The 24,889-nt window shown below is 33.9% G+C and overlaps 1 long non-coding RNA gene across 1 annotated transcript; it reads left to right on the top strand.

Annotated features, from left to right (window-relative positions):
- The first annotated feature begins 769 nt into the window (after positions 1–769).
- On the top strand, positions 770–1,348 carry LOC120148950. Its single transcript, XR_005518413.1, has 3 exons — positions 770–793; positions 930–1,055; positions 1,278–1,348. It is a non-coding gene; the product is annotated as an uncharacterized LOC120148950 (long non-coding RNA).
- The last annotated feature ends 23,541 nt before the right edge of the window (positions 1,349–24,889 follow it).

Genomic DNA, 24,889 nt, shown 5'->3' with positions numbered 1-24,889 from the left:
TCTTTTTTATAATAAATTTTCCATTTTTCAATTTAGTGTCTCAATTTTTCATAATTTACTTATTTCTTGAATTCATCCTTTATTTTAAGTCTATTTTTTTACCAAATTTGAACCACATGCTCATATATCACAATAGAATACTTATGTAATTTTAATTCTTACTTTTCTTACTATAAATGTACCCTCTCTTATTTATTTAGTCCCTTAACTTTGCATTGTGCATTTCACTCAATTTGATCTTTTGACTACAATTGTTTGCAAATTCTTTCTTCTAATCAATTCATTATAAATAATTATAATAAAATTAGTATAGAAACTCGAATAACTCGACTTGAAAAAATTTCAAGTTAAGTTCGAATTGTAAAATACAACTCGTCAACTCGAATTTTTTTACTCGACTTGATCGAATGCTCACTCCTAAATTTAAGAGATTCGTTGTCATCTTTTGAGGTTTTAGGTTTGAAAAATACCTATGTTAAGAGTACGAGTGTTTATTGCCAAATGATTGATAATATTTGAATAGAAACTATCAAGTGTCCATTCCAAATTTATCAAAAGAATAAAAATATATCTGATAATTTAATATTTGAAAAATGTTTAAGATATTTTGAGTGATCACAAAATTAGGCTTAAAACTGTATTCTGTTTTGTTAAATATAGTTCTCCGTATTTAACGTATTCTAATTCTTATTTATTTTTGCTCATTTAAAAAAACTCAACTTCTTTTATATTTTCTAATTCGAACTAGGGTTTTCACAATTACTCTCTCTTTATAAAAGCCCAAACTTTCAAAGTAGGTTCTGATTTCCCTCCAAAACAACAATTTTTGTTTTCTCAGCTATTCAGAAAACATAATGTGTTTCTTGTTTCAAGACTTCAACTTTTTTCCGAAGATAAAAACAAACATGTCTCTTTTGTTCTGTTAACAGATCACAGCAATGGCTTCGCGTTTCCAGGCGATAACACTGGTGGATTCACCATCGTACCCTAACTCCATCGCCTGGTCCGACGAGAACCTGATTGCCGTAGCATCCGGTCACCTCGTTACTATTCTCGTAAGTTCTCGACGTTTCAGTTTTGCTCGCTATATAAATTGCTACAATGACATTGCTTTAAAAAAATTTAATGTGTGGGTGGGTGCTGTATTTTTGTGTTTAGTTGAGATAACTACAATTAAAGAAGGAAAAGAAACAAAAAAGTAAAACACTTTGAGTTTTTTTGCTTAGAACTAAAACTGATTGTGGCCATTTTTTTTGTCAATTACATCTTTTTATCAGAATCCTGCATTGCCCTTTGGACCTCGAGGCCTGATCAGTATTCCCAAGACTGAACCTTACCCCATTGTGGTTGTAAAAGGAGAAGGTGCGTTATAGAATTCTGACCAGTGTGCTTCAATTGCCTCAAATTTATTGTTTTTATAAGCCTCAAAGAGTTGAGGTAATTTAATCATTGTTGCATTTGACTATTTACTTTACATACAATTTAAATTGGTGTCTCATCAGATCTAGCATCTGGCTGTTTGTTACCGACTACTTTAAGTCGGGATCCTCCTCGTTCTGTTCGATCGATTTCATGGTCTCATCTTGGAATGGCTCCTAACCCTGGGTAAGAATATGAAAAATATCATTGCATGATTCCCTAGTTTTCTGCACTGCATATCTGTACTTTGTGCAATTGCTCAATAAAATGCAACTGTATGCAGGTGCTTATTGGCTGTTTGCACCACAGAAGGGCGTGTAAAGCTCTATCATCCTCCTTTTTTTGATTTCTGTGCTGGTTGGATAGAGGTATGTACTCGAGATGGGATGAACTTTTTGGTCTCTATAGCAAGTTGTAGTTCCCATGAAATGTTTGAAGCCACTGAAGCGAAGTAGGTCAAATGTTTGGGTAGTTTGTTTGAAAATTAGTGAATACCGTAACAAAATTAGAAAGAACAATGAAATATATTTTGTGTAGCCAAATTCTGTATTAATTGACGTAGTGGAGATTAATTCTGTATTGATGGTAAAGGGGGAACATGTTAGGCCAGAATTTTCTGTTTAAATGCAATTATTGTTAATGACATGCTCTTGTTCAAATTTTCTGTAGGTTTTGGGTATAACTGATAGGCTTTATGATTATCTTGCAAGTATTAGTTTTGAGGATCCAGATATTCCTCTCTCAGAAATTTCTAATGTAAGTCCTTTCTTGTACTAATGGTTTCTATCTCATGCTAAACAATACATGAGAAATCTTATATACGCTTTCATTAGCATTGGGGAGGGAGAGGGTCCTCCCAAGGTATTATTTTTGTTCAAAAATAGTTTCTTCTGCTCTCCATCTCTTTTCTCCAGTTAGCATTTTTTTTTCAAGTTAATACCAATGTCATGCTTTTCACTCAGAATTTTGAAGACTAGCATGCTTTCAAATGCCAGTGAGACCTTATCTGTGCTCTTTGTGACTTTATTTCAGAGTAGGTCCATGAAATCTGAAGGGCGAAAAAGTTCACATCAGACAGTTCCTGCTATCCAAACTGGAGGGAGACCTGACAAGAAAATACCTGAAGTTTGTAGCTTACCTTTGATAACTGCAGATCAATATGCTTCGCGTAGTGCAATGCTATCATCACTTGTTGTTTCTTGGTCTCCTCTGCTTAAATTATCATTTGAAATTTGTGGGGCTCCTGAAAATAAATCATCCAACCGCTTTGCACTCTAATATTGTTTTTGTATTGTGAGAACTAGAGAATAGTTAGTGTTGATATCATACCAGGCTATGGAGAAACTTCACTCTTAAGGAGCAAGTGTAACACAGGTTTAAAATCAAGTTCGATAGTACTCATTGAATGAACCTCGAGTGAAGGCCAGGATAGTTTTGTAGTACAGTTCAATTTTGCTTGGTTGCTTGTCAGCTTGTTGTAACATCCAAAAATTCAGGGTCACTGACTAAATTGCAAATTTTGAAAACTATGTGTTTGATTTCGAAATAAGTTAAAAGGTTCATGGATTTAATAGTAAAGCTGGAAAGTAACAAGGGTATTATGGTCTTTTCTAAGAGAAGATTTTTATTCTCTCTTTTTAAGGAATATAAAAACGTGGGAAATGAGGAAATTTATCTAGAGTCTTCTTCTCCAGCTTCTTCTTCTCCCCATAAGCCTCAGTTAAAGGTGAGTTTAATTTCAACTGTTTAATTCTTGGATTTATAAGTTGATTTTCATTCTTTGATTATTATATAAGCTTAAGGAAAGCTTATATAAGCTTTAAGCTTTAAACATCAAGAATAGAGAATTAAAAAGGAAATTATATAAAGGGTGTAGAAATGAACTTTTGTTATGGAAAGGTTTTTGAAGTTCTAAAGATGAATTTGACTTGTCAAGGGTCTAATTAAGAAGTTATAAGCAACAAAATTGAATTTGGAACTTGTTGAAAATTTAGTGTAATTCTTGAATTATATATGGAGAATAGGATTTTGATGTTAAAGAGGTGATTAATGAATAGAAATGAGTTTGAATATGAGTATGTAAGTTAAGAATAAGAAAGGGGATGATATATGAAGTTATTAAGCCGAAAAGAGTGGATTTTCGGGCATAAAAATAAATTTTGGGCTATGTGCATCGATGCACATTCAATGTGTACCGATGCATCAAGGCTATTTCCAGAAATTGTTCAGTGTGTATCGATGCACAGGAAGTGCATCGATGCACCCATTAAAAATGGAAACATTGAATGCAGTTAGTGCATCAATGCACCCCCTTAAAATGAAAACATCGAAGGTGATTGGTGTATCGATGCATGAGTAGTGCATCGATGCACATGTTAAATAATGCATCGATGCACTGTAGAATATATCGATGAACTTCAAGGGGAAATTGAAATAGACATTTCTTTTGGTCTAAGAAACGATAGATTAGAATATATCAATTAGATACTGATATGTATCAATCTATGATTATATAGACATCGAGCACGAACAAGTTTCGGAACGATTATCAAGTCAAGATTCGATCGAAAGAAAGGAAATCATAAAAGTGGATTGGAACTTAGTGAGGCCCAGGTGCGTGCATATTAGATAGTGTGTTATGTTTAATGGAAATAAGAATTGCGACAAGTCTATTTCCTATAATATAATGCATGAACACATTAATATGAGCATATGTTTGACATGATACATGTGTGTTATTGGTTATTGCATATGTTCAATGATATGTGTGAATACAGGTTTATATGATACATGATGAATGTATATAGTATATGTGAACACAAGATGATATGAAAAAGGATATAAGAGTATTATGTGATTTATAGAAAACATATGTGAACAATAAATAGCATTGATATACATGTTATAAGAACACAAGAGAAGTGTTATAAGTTACATGATATATACATATGAAATCATATGAGCAATGATAAGTACATGTGAAGATATGAAATAATAAATAATAATGCCTATGTTATATGATACGAGAGCTATAGGTATAGTTGGCATGCCAAGAGTCGAGGGTCTACGCGGTCCTTTGGGACATACAGTGATCATTCGGGATATTTCATAGTGGTCTTTCAGGACAAATCTCATAGCCCCTAGTGGGACCCCATACGAGCTGTGGTGACAGTATAGTGCACAACCTCAATAGACTCACATATCTACAGTTCTCACAGATGTACATGGGAGAACAAAGAGAACAATAAATATATATATTACATGTAAAGTATATGCTTTTGTGATATGAATTGTATTATATGATATATGAGATGATGTATTCCTGCATGTTTAAATAATTAGAGTTCTTTTATAAATGTAATGCCTCACTAAGTCATAGACTTAGCGTGTGATTGTTTCACACGTAGATTACAGAAGTGAGAAGAGAAGTTTAGAGGAGCAAGACAGGTCAGATTCTCCTTTCCACAATTCAGATCAGAAATAAGTTTAAATTATATGTATTTTGTCATATGAATGTAGTTGGCATGTAAGATAAAAGATTTGTATTGGATACGCTCTGATCAATTTGTAAAACCATACGTTTTATACGATAGAAATTATTTGGGTTTTATTGGAAATGTCTAATTGAATTTCATTAGATTTTGACAAAGTAAACATTTTGAACGGTTAATGTGACACCTCAGACTCGTATTCGAGTTGAGTACGGGTTGAGGGTGTTACATTTAATGGTATCAGAGCTAAGGTTTAACCGATTCTAGGCTTAAAGCAAAGTCAAATAAAGTTTAAAAATGTGTACATGCCAACTCAAAGTGAAAAATTTCTGATATGATAGTATAAGGAGTATGTTGTCTTGTTAATAGAATACGATTTGTATGATATAGTAGAAATTGATTATAGAAATGGTTAAAGTGAATCAATAGCTGACAAATCTGATGGTGATAGCAATTCACCTATCCTGGCCAGGCAGGATGAAGAGCGGAAACCTCAGAAAGTGTCTTATAAGAGTAAAGGTTGATTTCAGAAAGTTGAAATCATATCTGAATAATGATAGAAAGTCTTCATTGTTTTGAATCGGAAAGGTGATATGGATTTGTTTTGTTATTTTGTGGATAAGATAGAATATGGTGAACAAGTGTTACCATAAGAGCGTTAAAAGATCAAATGATGCAGTGAGAATTGGTAGAAGAGTTCAATAATAAGTGTATCAGTGACAAGCATATAAGATGTATAAAGTCAGAGCTTATGAGTTTGAAACGAATGGATAGTATTATGTATAAGCAAGAGTGTGAATATGATAAGGATTTACAGTTAAGATGAAAAGAGTTAGCGTTGACTAACCAGAGTATGTGATGAAAATGTACTGTAATTAGAAGATGATGTCATGGTAAGTTAACCAAGTATGATGTAGATTTGGATATGGTGGTGTATTCTGAGTATGTAATTGTAAGGTAGTAAAGGAGATAAGGACTTGTATGATTGAGGGAAACGTAAGTACAAGAGATGATAAAGAATGGTGTTCTGTATAAGTAAAGTTGACTATCAAAATCATGAAAATGTGATAAGGAGTGATAGTTAAGGATAAATATATGATATATAAAAGAGAAAATGAGTAGTACTGTGTATGAGTTTGAAAAGTTGAGTAAGATATCGCTGAGAAATATGCGATAAAGATTGGTAATCAGAGATGAGTATAAGTGATAGAAAAAAAGTATGTGAGCATGAAATAAAAGATATGACTTATGTATAAGGAGATTTTGATTTGGAATGAATAAAAGAATAATGGAATAAAGAAATGAAAAAAAATTTGAGTTTAAAGAATCAGATATGATAAAGATTATATGGAAGTGTAGATGATAAGTTTGATATAGAAGTAAGAGAAGTATGCAAGGTGATGTGAAAAGATTGTTTGATTCTGTAAAATGTTTGTTTAATCAAATTTAAAGAAGATTTAAGGTTGTGTTCTTGGTCAAATGATGATGGAAAAAGAGTTTGGTTATTGTTATAAGGTAATTAGATATGGATGTTACTGTGTACGTGATGAGTGACATTATATGGAATTTTAGAAATGTTAAAGGAAATACAGAATTAAAGGAGAGAAAAGACATGAATGGATTGAGGTTACTGGTTACTGTGTATATGATAAGTGATAGTAGATGAATGTATAAAGGAAAAAGACAATTGAAGAAATAAAGAAAATATTAAGTAAAGGAGGTAGCATGAGAACATTAGAATATATGTTCTTATTGATATGTTCAGTGAAAATTCGAGAACGAATTTTCTTTAAAGGAGGGGAGATTTGTAATATCCCAAAATTTAGGGTTTGCGAATAAATTGCAAATTTTGAAAACTATGTGCTTGATTTCGAAATAAGTTAAAAGGTTCATGGATTTAATAGTAAACCTGGAAAGTAACAAGGGTATTATGGTCTTTTCTAAGAGAAGATTTTTATTCTCTCTTTTTAAGGAATATAAAAACGTGGGAAATGAGGAAATTTATCCAGAGTCTTCTTCTCCAGTTTCTTTTTCTCCCCGTAAGCCTCAGTTAAAGGTGAGTTTAATTTCAGTTGTTTAATTCTTGGATTTATAAGTTGATTTTGATTCTTTGAGTATTATATAAGCTTAAGGAAAGCTTATATAAGCTTTAAACATCAAGAATAGATAATTAAAAAGGAAATTATATAAAGGGTGTAGAAATGAACTTTTGTTATGGAAAGGTTTTTGAAGTTCTAAAGATGGAGTTGACTTGTCAAGGGTCTAGTTAAGAAGTTAGAAGCAATAGAATTGAATTTGGAACATGTTGAAAATTTAGTGTAATTCTTGAATTACATATGGAGAATAGGATTTTGATGTTAAAGAGGTGATTAATGAATAGAAATGAGTTTAAATATGAGTATGTAAGTTAAGAATAAGAAAGGGGATGATATATGAAGTTATTAAGCTGAAAAGAGTGGATTTTCGGGCATAAAAATAAATTCTGGGCTATGTGCATCGATGCGCATTCAATGTGTACCGATGCATCAAGGCTATTTCTAGAAATTGTTCAGTGTTTATCGATGCACAGGAAGTGCATTTATGCACCCATTAAAAATGGAAACATCGAATGCAGTTAGTGCATCGATGCATAAGGAGTGCATCGATGCACCCCCTTAAAATGAAAACATCGAAGGTGATTGGTGTATCGATGCATGAGTAGTGCATCGATGCACATGTTAAAGAATGCATCGATACACTGTAGAATGTATCGATGCACTTCAAAGGGAAATTGAAATAGACATTTCTTTTGGTCTAAGAAATGATAGATTAGAATATATCAATTGGATACTGATATGTATCAATGTATGATTATATAGATATCGAGCACAAACAAGTTCCAAAACGATTATCAAGTCAAGATTCGATCGAAAGAAAGGAAATCATAAAAGTGGATTGGAACTTAGTGAGGCCCAGGTGAGTGCATATTAGACAGTGTGTTATGTTTAATGGAAATAAGACTTGCGACAAGTCTATTTCCTATAGTATAATGCATGAACACATTAATATGAGCATATGTTTGACATGATACATGTGTGTTATTGGTTATTGCATATGTTCAATGATATGTGTGAATATAGGTTTATATGATACATTATGAATGTATATAGTATATGTGAACACAAGATGATATGAAAAGGGATATAAGAGTATTATGTGATTTATAGAAAACATATGTGAACAATAAATAGCAATGATATACATGTTATAGGAACACAAGAGAAGTGTTATAAGTTATATGATATATACATATGAAATCATATGAGCAGTGATAAGTACATGTGAAGATATGAAATAATAAATAATAATGCCCATGTTATATGATACGAGAGCTATAGGTATAGTTGGCATGCCAAGAGTCGAGGGTCTACGCGGGGGGACATATAGTGATCCTTCGGGATATTTCATAGTGGTCCTTCGGGACAAATCTCATAGCCCCTAGCGGGACCCCATACGAGCTATGGTGATAGCATAGTACACAACCTCAATAGACTCACATATCTACAGTTCTCACAAATGTATATGGGCGAACAAAGAGATAACAATAAATATATATATTACATGTAAAGTATATGCTTTTGTGATATGAATTGTATTATATGATATATGAGATGATGTGTTCCTGCATGTTTAAATAATTAGAGTTCTTTTATAAATGTAATACCTCACTAAGTCATAGACTTAGCGTGTGATTGTTTCACACGTAGATTACATAAGTGAGAAGAGAAGTTTAGAGGAGCAAGACATGTCAGATTCTCCTTTCCACAATTTAGATCAGATATAAGTTTAAATTATATGTATTTTGTCATATGAATGTAGTTGGCATGTAAGATAAAAGATCTGTATTGGATACGCTCTGATCAATTTGTAAAACCATACGTTTTATACAATAGAAATTATTTGGGTTTTATTGGAAATGTCTAACTGAATTTCATTAGATTTTGACAAAGTAAACATTTTGAACGGTCAATGTGACACATCGGACTCGTATTCGGGTCGGGTACGGGTTGGGGGTGTTACACTTATCGTGGATTCTATGTCATTTTGAAAGTTATTGATCTTCCATGTTGCGAGTTTGTCCTTTAATGTGAAATTGTTGTTCTCCCAGTGTTTTGAACAAACGATTTAACTAAAATTAACCAGACACCATGGTGACGATCGTTAAACTTGCATGATGAAACATCATTCCCTGGTCTATTAGGGAAATGGGATACCTTGTAATAGAAGGAACTGTAGATCAGTAAAATATGGGATAAAGAAGAAAACAACTGCTTATTTTTGTTTCATTTACCTTGCACTTTTTTCATGCATTGATATTCTTTTAACTTTCCCAGGCTTCAGAAGGCTGTCGTTGAACTCTTTTGGATCGGTGGGCAACAAAAGGATATTTTTTTCAAGTACTTCCCTGGAGTTTGACGTTGAAGCCTTCTCTGATTTTACTGAAAAAGAACTGGTATATTGGGGTCCAATATTTTGTGGTATTTAAAACAATATGAAAATTGTGATAAGCCTTTGGTTATTTGGGATATTTTAGCAGCATTATCGGCCTTCAAGCAGTCTGCACCTGGTTTTGTTGAACATGTTTTGGTTAAGTGGCTTTCAATCTCATTTATGGATTTGCATGTGGAAAATTCTATCGGGAAGGTTTTGCAACATGTCTATAAAAGTTTTTGTAAAGCTGCTTCACGCCAGTTGCTCCTCCTTAACATTATTTGCAGACGGGTAATACTGTCAGAGCTGAAGGCGGATGAAATAAATAACGACTCGTTAAACTTAGGAGTAGATGATGCTAATTTTGCTCAAGATAAGCTACTTGTGGATGGAGTTACTTTCGAGCAGTGAAAGAGAACTACGAGAGAGGCTTGTAGGTTTAAGTTTTTCCGCCTATAAATGTCTTGCATCCAGTTCATCCACCTCTGAGCCTGGACACTGGTATCCTCTTGGTATAGCACAAATGGAGCAGTGGGTTGCAATTAATAATCGCTATGTACACAAGCAACAAAAAGGCGTGGCAGCAAAGATTAAAACCTATAAAAGGTGCTATTCGTGTACTTATACGCGAACAATATAATCACATCCTTGCTTCCGTAACTTGTATACAAGTAATTTTTAGGTGCTATTCATTTACTTATACGCGAACAATTTAATCACATCCTTGCTTTCATAACTGATATACAAGTAATTTTTAATATTTCTGTGTTGATAGGTAACATCCTAGTATGCAGACATTCTTGATCATATTTGAAAAAAGAATATAGTTTTAGTCTCTTGCATTATTACAATCTATCTATTTTACTTGGCATTTGCCGATGCCAATCTTTCTATTCTCTATTATGCCTAATTCTTCTCGAAAAGCAGGTCACGACAGAGAAAACGTGAAGAAGAAGATAAGGAGCAATGTAGCTATTGTTCGGATCGGTTCCTTTTGATTCCCCGGAATTTGCCTTGTGTAGGGGTTTCGAGAGCAATGACAGCAATGGTCAGAAGCATAAGTTAGCAAGGTGTGCTGTTTCTATGCAGGTTTGCCCTATTACTACCCCATTATGGCAATGCAAGTGTTGTCAGAGATGGATTTTCAATCTTGCACCGGAGTCATTTTTTACGACACCGTCCTTGCCTTCTATAAAGGTAGCCTCGAAACCGCTATGCCCCCTTTGCGGGATATTGGTTTCACAACCAGAGTTTCTTCTTTCTCCACTGCCTGTTTAATCTGCAGTCTTCACCTGTATGTATATTAGTGTTGGATAGGTTTATTAATGCTTATGGTTATTTTTCTAATGGGTGCATATGGATAGTTTTTGAAAGAGATATTGTCAAATTTTAATTGAATTTATTTATAGGTAAACTATTCGTACGACCACTTAACTATTGCTTTTTTTTTTCATTTTGATCACATATTTTAAAATTGTCAATTGAATCACTTTTTTTTTAAAAGGACGGGGAGTATTTTATTACTGAATATAAAGAGAGCGCACATTACTTAGGACCTTGTTAAAAAACCTCTTTACCCCTAAGTAAAGGAAAAAAAGTGCGCCTAAGCAATGACACAAGGAGCAACATCAACAATATAAGGATTCATTCCAACCATCTTCCAGTCTTGTCACGATTTTTCTACACTAAACACAACCAGCCCACGGCATTATGAAAAGAGAGAAAAGAACATCATGGTCTATCCAAACCAGAAAACTACCCCTAGCCAGGAGGAGACCCTATTGGCAACTGGTCATCCGCCGAGTTATAGCTCCTTGGAATATGTCTCACAGCAAACTTCTCTCTAGCTACTATGTCTGCCACAGGCCGAAGACCCTGCACCCAATCGAAGGGTATTGACGTTGGATTTCACAACCAGATTCTAAGATAAGATCAGCAAACTTATACCATTTTGAACCTATGAACAACCTAGTAGTGTGTTCTACTGTCAGAATTTTTGCCTGCACCGAAGATCCGCACCCAATTGGTACTGAGAAGGTTGATAATGCCGCACCATTAAAGTCTCTAAGGATCCTGCCAAATCCTCCTCCTCTGCCATCAGCCCGCATTGCTCCGTTCACGTTAAGCTTCAGAGAACCTATCGGAGGAGAAGTCCAGGCCAACGGGAGGTTTGGTACATTCTTCAAGAGAAGGGCTTCCTTCGTAATTATTAGATCTACTGCCAGATTTTCCAAGCTGAAAGGGGCCGATGGAAACTTGGCCATCAGCCAGCATGCTGCTCAGTATTTTACTGTGAAAACTAATTGAAAACCATCAAACTTCTAGCCATTAAAAACCACATCATTCTTGTGAGGCCATGTAAACCAGATTATCGCGAACGAAAAAATGCTCCAAATGGTTTTGTGATGCAGCCTTGAGGGCAAGGACTCGCACCAGACCTGCATGAAACAGATGGGATCGTTTAGAAGAGCAATTAAGACTCCCCACAAAAAGAAAAAAAAATGGGCCAGACTTTCCAAACTACAGAGCAAGAGAAAAAATATGTTCGATCGATTTCGATAAATCCAAGAAAAACGGGCATCGCGTATCCGACACCACAACACCTCTCTTTTCTAGTTCCAACATGACTGGAACTCTTTGCCGAAGCACCCTCCTCCACTTTAAAAGGAGCAATTCTCATCCAGACATTTTCTTTCCAGTTGAACTCAGGTTGCCCACTTGGATAGATTAAATTCGGTGTTGATTTTACCAAATATAGTCTGTCACTTGAACCCAGCTATTTGACCCAACCCGAACGGGAAGAAACTGTCAAGTAACCGAATCAGGCCCTCCCATTGCAACCTTTCCCAGTAAAAAACAACCCTCCTTAACAAAAATATTCCGCTTCCACCTCAGTTCATTCTTCACCTCGAAATCGGATATCGTACCTTCTTTATTTAGAGCCAATGCAAAAATTCTCGGAAACATATCATTTAGAAGACGATTGCATATCCACTTGTCTTTCCAAAACCTAATGAAACTTGCATCTCCGACTTGAAGCTGGAAGAGCTCTTTTAAACTCTTCTCCTCTCCCAAACCAATAAAAGTAAATAAAATTCCACGCCACATCCACGAAGCTCCACGAGGCAGAGAAAAAGAGGGAAGGATATCCTTGTGATCGAGATTATATTTAGTGATAATAACTTGTTTTTAGAGGGAAGTTTTGCTGTGTCACGTTAAAAAACGGTTAAAAAATAATGTGATTGGTTAAATAAGTGATTAGTTAAATAAGTGATCGGTTAAAATCTAAATCACTTATGTTATATTATTTAATTAGAAATATTATCAAGTACAATAACATATTAGGTAACGCTTATATAATGTAGTAAGTAGCGTTCATATAATAAAATAGGTTAATTACTTAATTTGTTATTATATCATATTAGGTAAACGCCTAAAATATTAATTACTAGAAACATTATCAAGCACAATAATATATTAGGTAGCACTTATATAACGTAATAGGTAGAACTTATATAATAAATTGATTAATTACTTAATTTGTTATTACAACATATTAGGTAAACACCTAAAATGTTACCAAGGATAACATAACCGATTAATTACTAGAAACATTATCAAGCATAATAACATATTAGGTAGCGCTTATGTAACGTAATAGGTTGCGCATTATTAAAGTTGATGGGGTCTTAGAAATCTGAAGATAACAAAATAGGTAATTACTTAATTTGTTATCAGTTATGATAAACTTACCTTAGGAATAAATATTAACAAAATTTAAACTGATGGAGCCATTAGGAATCCCACAATAACATAACCGGTTAATCACTTGATTTGTTATCAAGATTTATCAACATGGTAATTGTTTACGCATATTATAATGATACAGATTGACTTTAACCGTTTTCATTGGAAATTATCTACTACTTTAAAGTAATAGATTTCAAAATTATAAGTATGAATATATATATATAATGTGTGTGCGGTTAAAGCTGATGGAGCCTTAGAACATTGTTTACTTATATTTTCATGATATTGAATGAATTTAACCGTTTTCATTGTCAATTAACCTATGATTTAAAAGTAATAGGTTTCGGAATTATAAGTATGAAATATATATATATATATAACGATACATTTTGTGTGCGTTTGAGTCTCCTATGTATAATATTACTTAAAAGTAATAGCCTTCATGTGGAATTAAAGTATTGAGACCGATATAACAAAGTATTGATACATATATAAAAGTTTATGATATTATCATTATACCGATATAATTTTACCGTGTACCTTGTAAATTTAACTATTACAATTACAAAGCTCATAAAGGGTTTTCAGAATGTTGGATTTACACATAAAGACATATACAATGCACTTGAAAGATGTAAAGCAAAGGAAATCGTCAATTGGGTGTCAATGCAGTAATTGTTTACTTTTAACTGGTACTTGGAGTATCGATACTTTAACCTTGCCAAACAATCTGTAGAATAGAGTCTATCGCAAATCATGGTCGGTAATTGGGATTATCCAGGTTAATCATGTTGACTGCATAGCCAATAAAACTCGGGGGTCCAAATGGTAAGCTAGGAATTGGTAATACAAGTTTTTTTAGGGTTTATGGATTAAATCCCTCCAACGTAAGGAGTGCATGATTGAACATTACATAATAGTTGTATTCAGTTCTTGAAGAATTGTTCTTCATTGTATATAAGGATAGTTGTAATGATATCCGTTCACGTTTCGGGACCAATTAGTTAGATGCCCTTTGTTCCCTATATCCTCGAGGCAGAGCACAAGAAATATGGCACTTAAAGATTTACCAAAAGCGGTAGCTTTTGCTCTACATGAAGACCGAACCTAGAATCAACTTTGCAATTATGCCTATCATGCTGAAGAGAACCTGCTAAATTATAGGATTTGCATACAATTGCGAGAATTTTAAACCCTAAACCCAATTACTCTGCTAAAATTATGCAACAAAGATCTCAAGATTTCCCATAAAATGCTTGCAGTTGTATGCAAATCCTATCATTCAGTAGGTTCTCTTCAGCAGTATAGGCATAATTGCAAAGTTGATTCTAGGTTCGGTCTTCATGCAGAGCAGAAGCTACCGCTCTTGGTAAATCTTTAAGTGCCAGATTTCTTGTGCTCTGCCTCGAGGATATAAGAAACAAAGGGCCTCTAACTAATTGGTCCCGAAACGTGAACATATATCATTACAACTATCCTTATATACAATGAAGAACAATTCTTCAAGAACTAAATACAACTATTATATGTAATGTTCAATCATGCACTCCTTACGTTGGAGGGATTCAATCCCTAAACCCTCAAAAAAAGCTTATCTTACCAATTCCTAGCTTACCATTTGGACCCTGCAGGGGGTTTTATTGGCTATGCAGTCAACATGATTATGAGCTTCCTTTATTCTTTGGCATTCAGTCAGACTGTAGAGATTTAAAATTTGTAATCAATTAAAAGTTCTTAAATACTTTAATCCAATTACCATTTCAAGAACAATGACATGAATACATTGATACTTACTGGTAGCTTTCGATTTTTTTCAATGTTGATACATTGGGGATCCATTTGAAGATCATCATCGTCGCAAACAAAGATTGAACTTTCAACCTATAATAGGTCCATTCGAAAATAACAAACTTTAAAACCTAAACCCTATTTCTGAAGACTAAAATTATAAAAATATTAGGGTTTCGAGAGCATACCTTTCGATTCGATTGCATCAACAAACAAACAAGTACCCTTCGAAAAATGCACTACCACTATTTATAACAACTAACTTCCCTCTAGAGAAAACTATGGTCGTCTTCTATATATTTCTCTGGATTAGGGTTTCCTTTGTAACCCGATATAGCATTTATATTGAATACTCTTACAAAATTATCGATATTGTATATAAAGGAATCGATACTTTGTTGACGTTTCATTTTTTTCAAAATCGATATTTATTGACCGGTTATATTGTATATTGAAATCGGTTTTATCAATTTTTAACCTTTTATATCATTATGTATCGATACTTACAATAAATGTATCGACACTTTATGCGTGCACCTCGTTAGGCATTCATTCTGGACCAAAAATATCGACATAAATTAAAAAGTATCGATACATTATGTTGACCTACTCTGTCATAAAACCAGTATATTTTTATCGGTTACATTGTAAATTTACCTATTACTTTATAATTATCGGTTTTGATGTTTTTGGGATCGACTCTTACAATAAATGTATCAACACTTTATGCGTGCACCTCGTTGGGCATTCATTCTGGACCAAAAGTATCGACACAAATGTAAAACGTATCGATACATTATGTTGACCTATTCTGTCATAAAATCGGTATATTCTTACCGGTTACATTGTAAATTTACCTATTACTTTATAATTATCGGTTTCGCTATTTTTTGGATTGATACTTATAATAAATATATCGACACATTATGCGTGCACTCGTTGGGCATTCATTCTGGACAAAAAGTATCGACACAATTTAAAAAAAAGTATCGATACATTATGTTGACCTACTATGTTATAAAACCGATATATTCTTACCGGTTGCATTGTAAATTTACCTATTACTTTATAATTATCGGTTTCGATATTTTTGAGATCGATACTTACAATAAATGTATCGACACTTTATGTGTGCACCTCATTGGGCATTCATTCTGGACCAAAAGTATCGACACAAATGTAAAGGTATCGATACATTATGTTGACCTATTCTGTCATAAAACTGGCATATTCTTACCGGTTACATTGTAAATTTACCTATTACTTTATAATTATTCGTTTCGATGTTTTTGGGATCGATACTTACAATAAATGTATCGACACTTTATGTGTGCACCTCGTTGGGCATTCATTGTGGACAAAAAGTATCGACACAATTTAAAAAAGTATCGATACATTATGTTGACCTATTTTGTCATAAAACCGGTATATTCTTATCGGTTACATTGTAAATTTACCTATTACTTTATAATTATCGGTTTCGATGTTTTGGGGATCGATACAAATTTAAAATTATCGATACATCATGTTTACCTATTCTCTCATTAAACTGGTATATTTTGACCTATTACTTCATAATAATCAGTTTCGATGTTTTGAGGATCGATACTTACAATAAATGTATCGACACTTTATGTGTGCATCTCGTTTTGCAGTCATTCTGGACATAAAGTATCGATACATTATGTTGACCTATTTTCTCATAAAACCGATAAATTTTTACCCGTTACATTGTAAAATTACCTATTACTTTATAATGTATCGATACTTATGATAAATGTATCGATACCTCAAGTTTGGGAACCATACTGGACAAAAATGTTGGAAACTTTGTGTTTACTAATTTTTTCATTAAAAAAATCTATTTTTACCACTTACATTGTAAATTTACCTATTACTTTAAAGAAATAAAAAGTTGAATCGATTTTGTCCATTTTCAATTTGTTATATTTAATCGATTGTTTAAATTTTTTACAATTTTCTCAAATTTTAACCGATTTAGAAATTCTAGGTATGGAAACTTTGTTGTGAAGATTATAGAAAACGATTAATATAACTAGTATTGATATTTTAACAATCCTCATGTATCGGTATACAGAGAAGCAAATAAGGATATAAAAGCCTGACCAATCAACCAACAACGATTCGGAGATCAAATGTCGTTATATATTCGGAGCAATCAACCTAAATGAAACCCGAGGGAAATCCCGACCATCATAATTTTGATTAACAAGCAGGATGATTGGAGATGCGAAGAATGCCTTCCGGATATTATCCATTTCATCCAGCTCATGAAGATAGGAAAACCGTAAACCGAAACCATCTGAGAGAAACATAGCTGATGTAAAAGCAGTTGCATATTTAAAATCTCGAAGGCGATCCATTTGGTTCTCAAACATTTAAAGCATCAGAAGCATTTAGGACTTATGATTTGGGTATCACACTGGAAATGCAACAAAATGCATCAAAAAAATTCTCGAGAATTAAACGCTAGATCTTTTAATAATAATGTTAAATAATGGAAGATACACACGTAAAACATAAGTGTCGTACAATTAACAATGTAAACGGATAAAAGTTCTCTGGTATAATGAAAATAGTTGTAAATGACAAATTGAGATGCTTGTCATGTAAGTATATTATCATTGCACCGGTAGAATTTTACCGTTTACATTGTTAATTTAAGTATTGATATGTTATACATGTGTACCCTTTAATTATTTTTATTATTATTACAAGTTGTAGCCCTTAATTATCGTGATTTTTAGTTATTCTTTGTTGCATTTCCCGTATACCACCCAGATCATATGTCCGAACCGTTTCTGACACTTTAACTGTTTGAGAACTAAATGCATCACTGTTGAGATTTTAAATCTGCAACTGCTTCTACATCAAGTATGTTTCGCTCAGACGGTTTCAGTTTAGGGATAACATATCTCAATGAGCTAGCTGAAATGGATAATATCCAAAAGGCATTCTTCGTATCTCCAATCTTTCTGCTTGTTACTCAAAATTATGATGGTCGGGATTTTCCTCGCGTTTCAAGTTGGGGAAAAAACACTGGAAATTAGGAATAATCAATGATAACATGCAAATTGTCTAAGTTAATAAGTTTTGAAAAAGGTAAGTTGTTACCTTAGAAATGAAATTTAATGTTACCTCCCGATGCATCCATTGAGTAAGTTGTTGTTTGGATGGAACAAAGGCTCGAGCTCATATTTATAGTGGAGCCGAAATTTATATTGAAATTCAAACTCAAACTCAAATTGAAATTTAAATTCAAACTCCAATTAAATATGAAATGAACATTAAATGCATTGTTAAATCGAATATGGAAATTGCATAATTGATTCATATTGTTCAAGTAGCATGCGTTATGAATCATCAAGCCGATAAAAGACAATACTGATTCAGTTTAAATATGAGTTGCGAGTTGATGGGGTTGTCACACTTGTTACATGGGAATAAAGTACTCACATGGAAGAGAAGAGGATCATATATTGTTATGCACAGTCCATCTGAATGGAATATTTACTGTGTAAGTCACATGTTATACTGTGTTATATGTTTTAGTATTTTTAAATTGAAAATAGTGCATTATGTGTATTATGTGGATCGAATGAAAATATACACACAATATAATCAAACCAAACATACATACACAACAAATTTTACATAACAATGTTCAAATAATGTACCCAGAACGAAATTAATCCAATGAAAAAGGGTTATTTCTAACGAAGTCCGGAACATTAGGCGCCTTGCAGAAATTTTTCAAATACTATCGTATGTTACAGCCTTTTTCTGAGGACATATATAAATAATTTCAATTATCAAACTAATCAGGTGTAATTTTACTAACAAGAAACTAAATTCACATAAGCATGAATAAATTTGTGTCATACCTAAAGCATTGTCCTCCGAATAGGAAGCGTCAAAAGGATGTGGACATATGTAATTGTATTGCTATATAAAAACGTAAATTGTTAATCAACCAATGTATGAACACCTGTTTAACTGGAAAAAGATATGGCATAAATGTAACTTACTGGATTATAAATCATTTTTTGTGATGAATCATCGACCAACAGTGTATTTAGGTCGTTAAAATGAGGATACGCCTTCCAAACATCACTGAGATCTTTACAGTAGGTAAAACCGTAACACCCCCAACCCGTATCCGACCCGAATACGAGTCTGAAGTGTCACATTGACTTTTCAAACTTTGAAACTTAAAGAAAACAGTGAAATTTAAAACTTTCATTAAAATAAAAGCGGTTTATTTACATGGATTGACCAAAACAACCAAAATCGATCAGAGCATTTATAACTGACACTTTACTTACATGCCAACATACTATACATGACAAAATACATACTTTATCAGTTACTTCTGATCTGATCCGCTAGCAGTGCTGCTGTTATTGCCACCCTATTTTCGCTCTTCCTAATTCTTGGTACCTACGTGTAAATCACTTACACACTAAGTCACAGACTTAGTGAGGCATGATATAAATGTATGTATTCACATGCATAACCATGAATTTATGAACATTCATTCTTACCATTAATCAGGACATTTCAATGTTCATGGATCGATTACACGATAACATATATGATGATAACATGTACATATAACACATACATTATCATACCAATTTCACTTTAGTTTATCTTTGAATTGCCCATGTATATTATTGAGAGCAAATGTATGTGAGTACACAGAGGTTGTGCACTATTCTGTCACCACAACTCGTATAATTCCCTCAAGGGGCACTAAATATTTGTCCTGAAGGACCACTAATTGTTCCGAATAACCACTATGTCCCGAAGGACCACTGATAATCCCTCGACTCTTGGCATGCCAATTATACCTATAGCTCTCGTATCATATAACATGGGCTTAAATATGAATATATTTTTTTTCATTTCATATCTTTTTCATAACTTTTCATATAAACACATATAATCATTCCCATTAATCCACATACCTGAATTGTTTCTCTTGTAATGCCATTGGTTCACATAATATCATATTGAAGCATAACGAATTATGCATGAAATCACTATAGAAATAATACATGTATGCATGTACATAAATATGAAATCATGAATTCAACTATCAGAGATAGACTTATCACAAGTCTTATCTCTATACACTTTAACTTTAAAATACACTCACCTTGGCCTTGCTTGTTTCGACTTGATCATAATCCTTTGTTTGTTCCGGAACGAAATTATGTTCTATATCTACATAGTAATACATTGATACTAATCAGTATATTAATTAGTATATTCTAAATTATCACTCCTTAGGCTAAAAAGAAAGTTATTTCCAACTTTTAATGATGGTATGCATCGATGCACTACACCATGTATCGATGCATCCCTTGATAGGTGCATCGATGCACTACGTATGCATCGGTGCATAAATCCCATTCGATGTTTGTATTTTAAACGGGTGCATCGATGCACTCCTTATGCATCGATGCATTGATGACATTCGATGTTCCTTATTTAAGAGTGCATCGGTACACATTGAATGTTCATCGATGCACACAACCCAGAAATTGCATTTTAAGCCCGAAAATCATCAATTCTTCACTCAATTCCTCTATTTTAAACCCCTATTATGTCATTAAACCCAACCATCATTACTTAAACCAACTTATATCCATGAAAATCATCTTTAACCTCAAAATCATATCATTCATATATAATTCAAGAATCATACCCAAATTTCAATATGTTCTAAATACACTTCTAACACTTCATATTCATTGATTAAGTCGATGACAAGTCAATTTCAACCTCAAATTTCAAATATGAACTCTATTTCAAAATTCCCTTCAAGAACTCATAATCTTTAATTCTTCCTACACCCTTCATCTTGTTGTTTTACAACAACCTAAGCTTTCCTTAAGCTTAATTAGCATCTAAGGAGCAAAACCAAACTTAAATTTCAACTAACAAACAACTTATAAGAAATCTCACCTTTGCTATGAGTTTTCACGTTGGGAGGAAAGAAGAGAATAAGAGAATTGTGGAAGCTTATGTTTTTCTTCCTTCTTCCACGTGTAGCTAAAATAAATATATCTATTCTTTAATTATTCCCATACAAATGACCATTTTACCCTTCTATTCCTTCTTCCTTTCAATTTAACCCTATACCAATTACAATACTATTTAATTATTATGCTTTAGTCACAAAATTCTAAAAATTTATAATTTAGTCACTAACCCGATATTGAGGCTGTTACAAATCTCCCTCCTTAAGAAAATTCATCCTCAAATTTTCATTATGCGAAGAGATGGGGGTACTGAATCCTCATGTCCTCTTCACGTTTCCCATATTGCTTCCTTTATCTTGTTATTCGACCATAATACTTTAACTAATGGAATGATCTTGTTTCTTAGTTACCTAACCTCATAAGCTAAGATTTTAACCGGTTCATCTTCCTAAGTCAAATCCAGTTGGACCTCAACCTCTTCCGAAGTCACGATGTGGGAAGGATCAGATCGATACTTCCGAAGCATTGAGACATTAAAGACATTGTGAATTTTCTCCATTTCAAGTGGCAACGTCAGTTGATATGCTACTGGTCTAACTCTCTTTACGATCTCATAAGGGCCAATGAACTGAGGACTCAACTTTCCTCTTCGACCAAACCTCAAAACCTTCTTCCAAGGAGATATTTTGAGAAACACTTTATCTCTAATTTGATATTCGATCTCTTTTCTCTTTAGATCCGCGTATGATTTCTGTCTATCAGCTGCTGCTTTGAGATTACTTTGAATTACTTGAACCTTTTCTTCCACTTCTTTAATCAACTCCGGACCAATAATTTCTTTGTCTTTAAGCTCGAACCAATTTAGAGGCGTACGACATTTTCTTCCATAAAGAGCTTCATAAGGAGCCATTTTGATGCTTGGTTGATAACTATTGTTGTACGCAAATTCAACAAGTGGCAAGTACCTTTCCCATGATCCTTTGAACTTGATAACACAAGCTCTCAACATATCCTCCAAAATTTGAATTGTTCTCTCAGATTTCCCATCGGTTTGTGGATGAAATGTTGTATTAAAGTTTAACCGAGTTCCCAACGCTCCATGTAATGATTTCCAAAATTGTGAAGTAAATTTAGGATCTCGATCTGAAACAATAGAAATAGGTACACCATGTAGACGTATAATCTCCTTCATATATAACTCGGCATACTTATCCATGGAAAAGTCAACTCGTACTAGAATAAAATGAGTCAATCTGTCTACAATAACCCATATTAAATCTCTTTTATTCGGAGTCAAAGGCAACCTCGTTACCAAATCCATTGTTACATTCTCTCATTTCCACTGAGGAATAGACATAGGTTGCAAAAGTCCTGACGGAACTTGATGTTCAGCTTTAACTTGCTGACATATCAACCATTTGAATACAAATCCCGTAATGTCTCTCTTCATTCCAGGCCACCAATATTGACTCTTGAGATCCATATACATTTTGTTTCCTCCCGGATGTATAGTCAATAGACTGCAATGAGATTTCGTTAACAAGTTTTTCTTTAATTCATTATCATCTGGAATTACTAACCTCCCTTGATAATATAAGTTCCCATCATCTTTCATTACATAATATGTGGCCTCTTCATTCCTTATCTGCTGTAACTTCTTTAAACACTTTTCATCTCCAGCTTGCAATTCTTTAATTCGGTCTAGCCATGATGGCTTGAGAGTCAATTCCGCACATACGGCGCCATCTCCTTTTAATGATAGTCTGGCATCCAAAGCTCTTAAGGCTGCAAACGTTTTTTGACTTAAGGCATCCGCTACCACATTCACTTTCCCCGGATGAAAATCGATCACTACATCATAATCCTTTAAGAATTACACCCATCTTCTCTGTCTTAAATTCAATTCTTTCTGAGTCATCAAATACTTTAAACTCTTATGGTTTGTATACAAATAACATCGTTTGCTATACAAGTAATGACGCCAGATCTTAAGAGTGAACACTACTACAGCCATTTCTAGATCGTTCGTTGCATAATTCTTTTCGTGCGGTTTTAGTTGCCTCGATGCATACGCTACCACTTTGCCTTCTTGCATTAGCACGTATCCCAATCCGTTATGAGACACATCACTGTACACTACAAAGTTCTTGTCAGACTCGGGTTGAATCAACACTAGAGCTTCTGTTAAAACCTTTTTCAGCCTTTCCAAACTTTCTTGACACTGCGGAGTCCATACAAATTTTACCTCTTTCCTCAATAATTTAGTTAGGGGTAATGCTATTATCGAAAAGTTTTTAACAAACCTTCGGTAATAACCAACTAACCCCAGAAAACTCCAGACTTCTGACACATTCTTTGAAATTTCCCACTCTAAAATAGCTTTGATCTTTTGAGGATCCACTCAAATTACTTCAGTAGAAATCACATGTCCAAGGAATGTCACTTCCTTCAACCAAAATTCACATTTGAAGAGCTTGGCATAAAGCTTCTTTTCTCTCAAAGTCTGTAGAACTGTCTTCAAATGCGAACTATGCTCTTCTTCCGACTTCGAATACACTAATATATCGTCAATGAATACCATAACAAACCGATCCAAATAGGGTTGAAATATTCGGTTAATAAGATCCATGAAAGAAGTCGGGGCATTCGTAACTTCAAACGGCATCACAATAAACTCATAATGACCATACCTCGTTCTGAATACCGTCTTTGGAATATCTTTATCTTCAATCTTCAATTGATGATAACCAGAACGTAAATCAATCTTCGAAAACACTGAAGCTCCCTTTAACTAATCAAATAAATCGTCAATTCGAGGGAGTGGACACTTGTTTTTGATGGTCACTTTATTGAGTTGCCTATAATCAATGCATAGACGCATGGATCCATCAATCTTTTTGACGAACAAAACTGGAGCTCCCCATAGTGAAACACTCGGTCTAATAAACCATTTGTCCAATAATTCTTATAATTAGATCTTTAATTCTTGTAACTCTTTTGGGGCCATTCTATATGGTGACATGGCAATAGGTGTAGTTCTTGGCATTACTTCAATCTGAAATTCTACCTCTCTGTCGGGTGGCAAACCCGGTAACTCTGCAGGAAAAATATCAGAAAACTCTCTGACTGTAGAAATTTCTTATATCCCTTTCTCTTTTATATCCCTTTTCTTTTGCTCACATCCAGCACACTTGCAATAAACCCTTGACATCCCTGTAGCAATAACTTCTTTGCCAACATCACTGCTATTACATTAGCCAATGGGTTCCATCATTCACTAAATACAATAACCTCTATACCTTCTGAACTTCTCAATGTTACTCTTTTCAGTACAGTCAACATTAGCATAGTAATGATAAACCAATCCATTCCCAGTATCCTCGAATTCGTTAAAAGGTAATTTCATCAGATTAGCAGGGAATTCAATTCCCTGAATCCGTATGGGACACCCGCGACACACCATATTGACTCGAGCATGCGTCCTAATGGATTAATCACTATTACTCATTGCTAGTAGATTCTAACAGAATATTCAATCTTTCACAAACTTACTACAAATGTAAGAATATATGAAACCCTGTATCAATCAATACAAACACATTCTTGTCATACAACTGAAAAAACCTGCTATGATCTGGGTCATCTCTATCCTCGTTAGTCCAGAGATTATACACACGAGCTGTAGAATGTATTTCTTGCGGAGCTGACGACTCTGATTGATCTTCCTCTGCCTCTACCTCTCTGTAGTCGAGGCAGACCTCTCTGGCTGAGCATTCACCCGCTAACATGGGACAATCCCGAACAAAATGTTCAGTTTCCCCACATTTAAAACAGACCCCATAATCATCCTGCATATCCCCGAATGGTTCCTTCCACAATGTGGACATTGTCTGACTTGGCTCAGGTTAGATCTCCCAGCTCCAGATCCTACTGATTGTTATGATTTGATCCCCTTGCAGA

This window comes from Hibiscus syriacus, unplaced genomic scaffold (genome assembly GCF_006381635.1).
Source record: "Hibiscus syriacus cultivar Baekdansim isolate YM2019G1 unplaced genomic scaffold, ASM638163v2 tig00110988_pilon, whole genome shotgun sequence".
In the NCBI taxonomy this organism is placed as follows: domain Eukaryota; kingdom Viridiplantae; phylum Streptophyta; class Magnoliopsida; order Malvales; family Malvaceae; genus Hibiscus; species Hibiscus syriacus.
The sequence above is the reverse complement of the archived record's forward strand: the minus strand, read 5'-3'. Positions and strand labels throughout refer to the sequence as shown.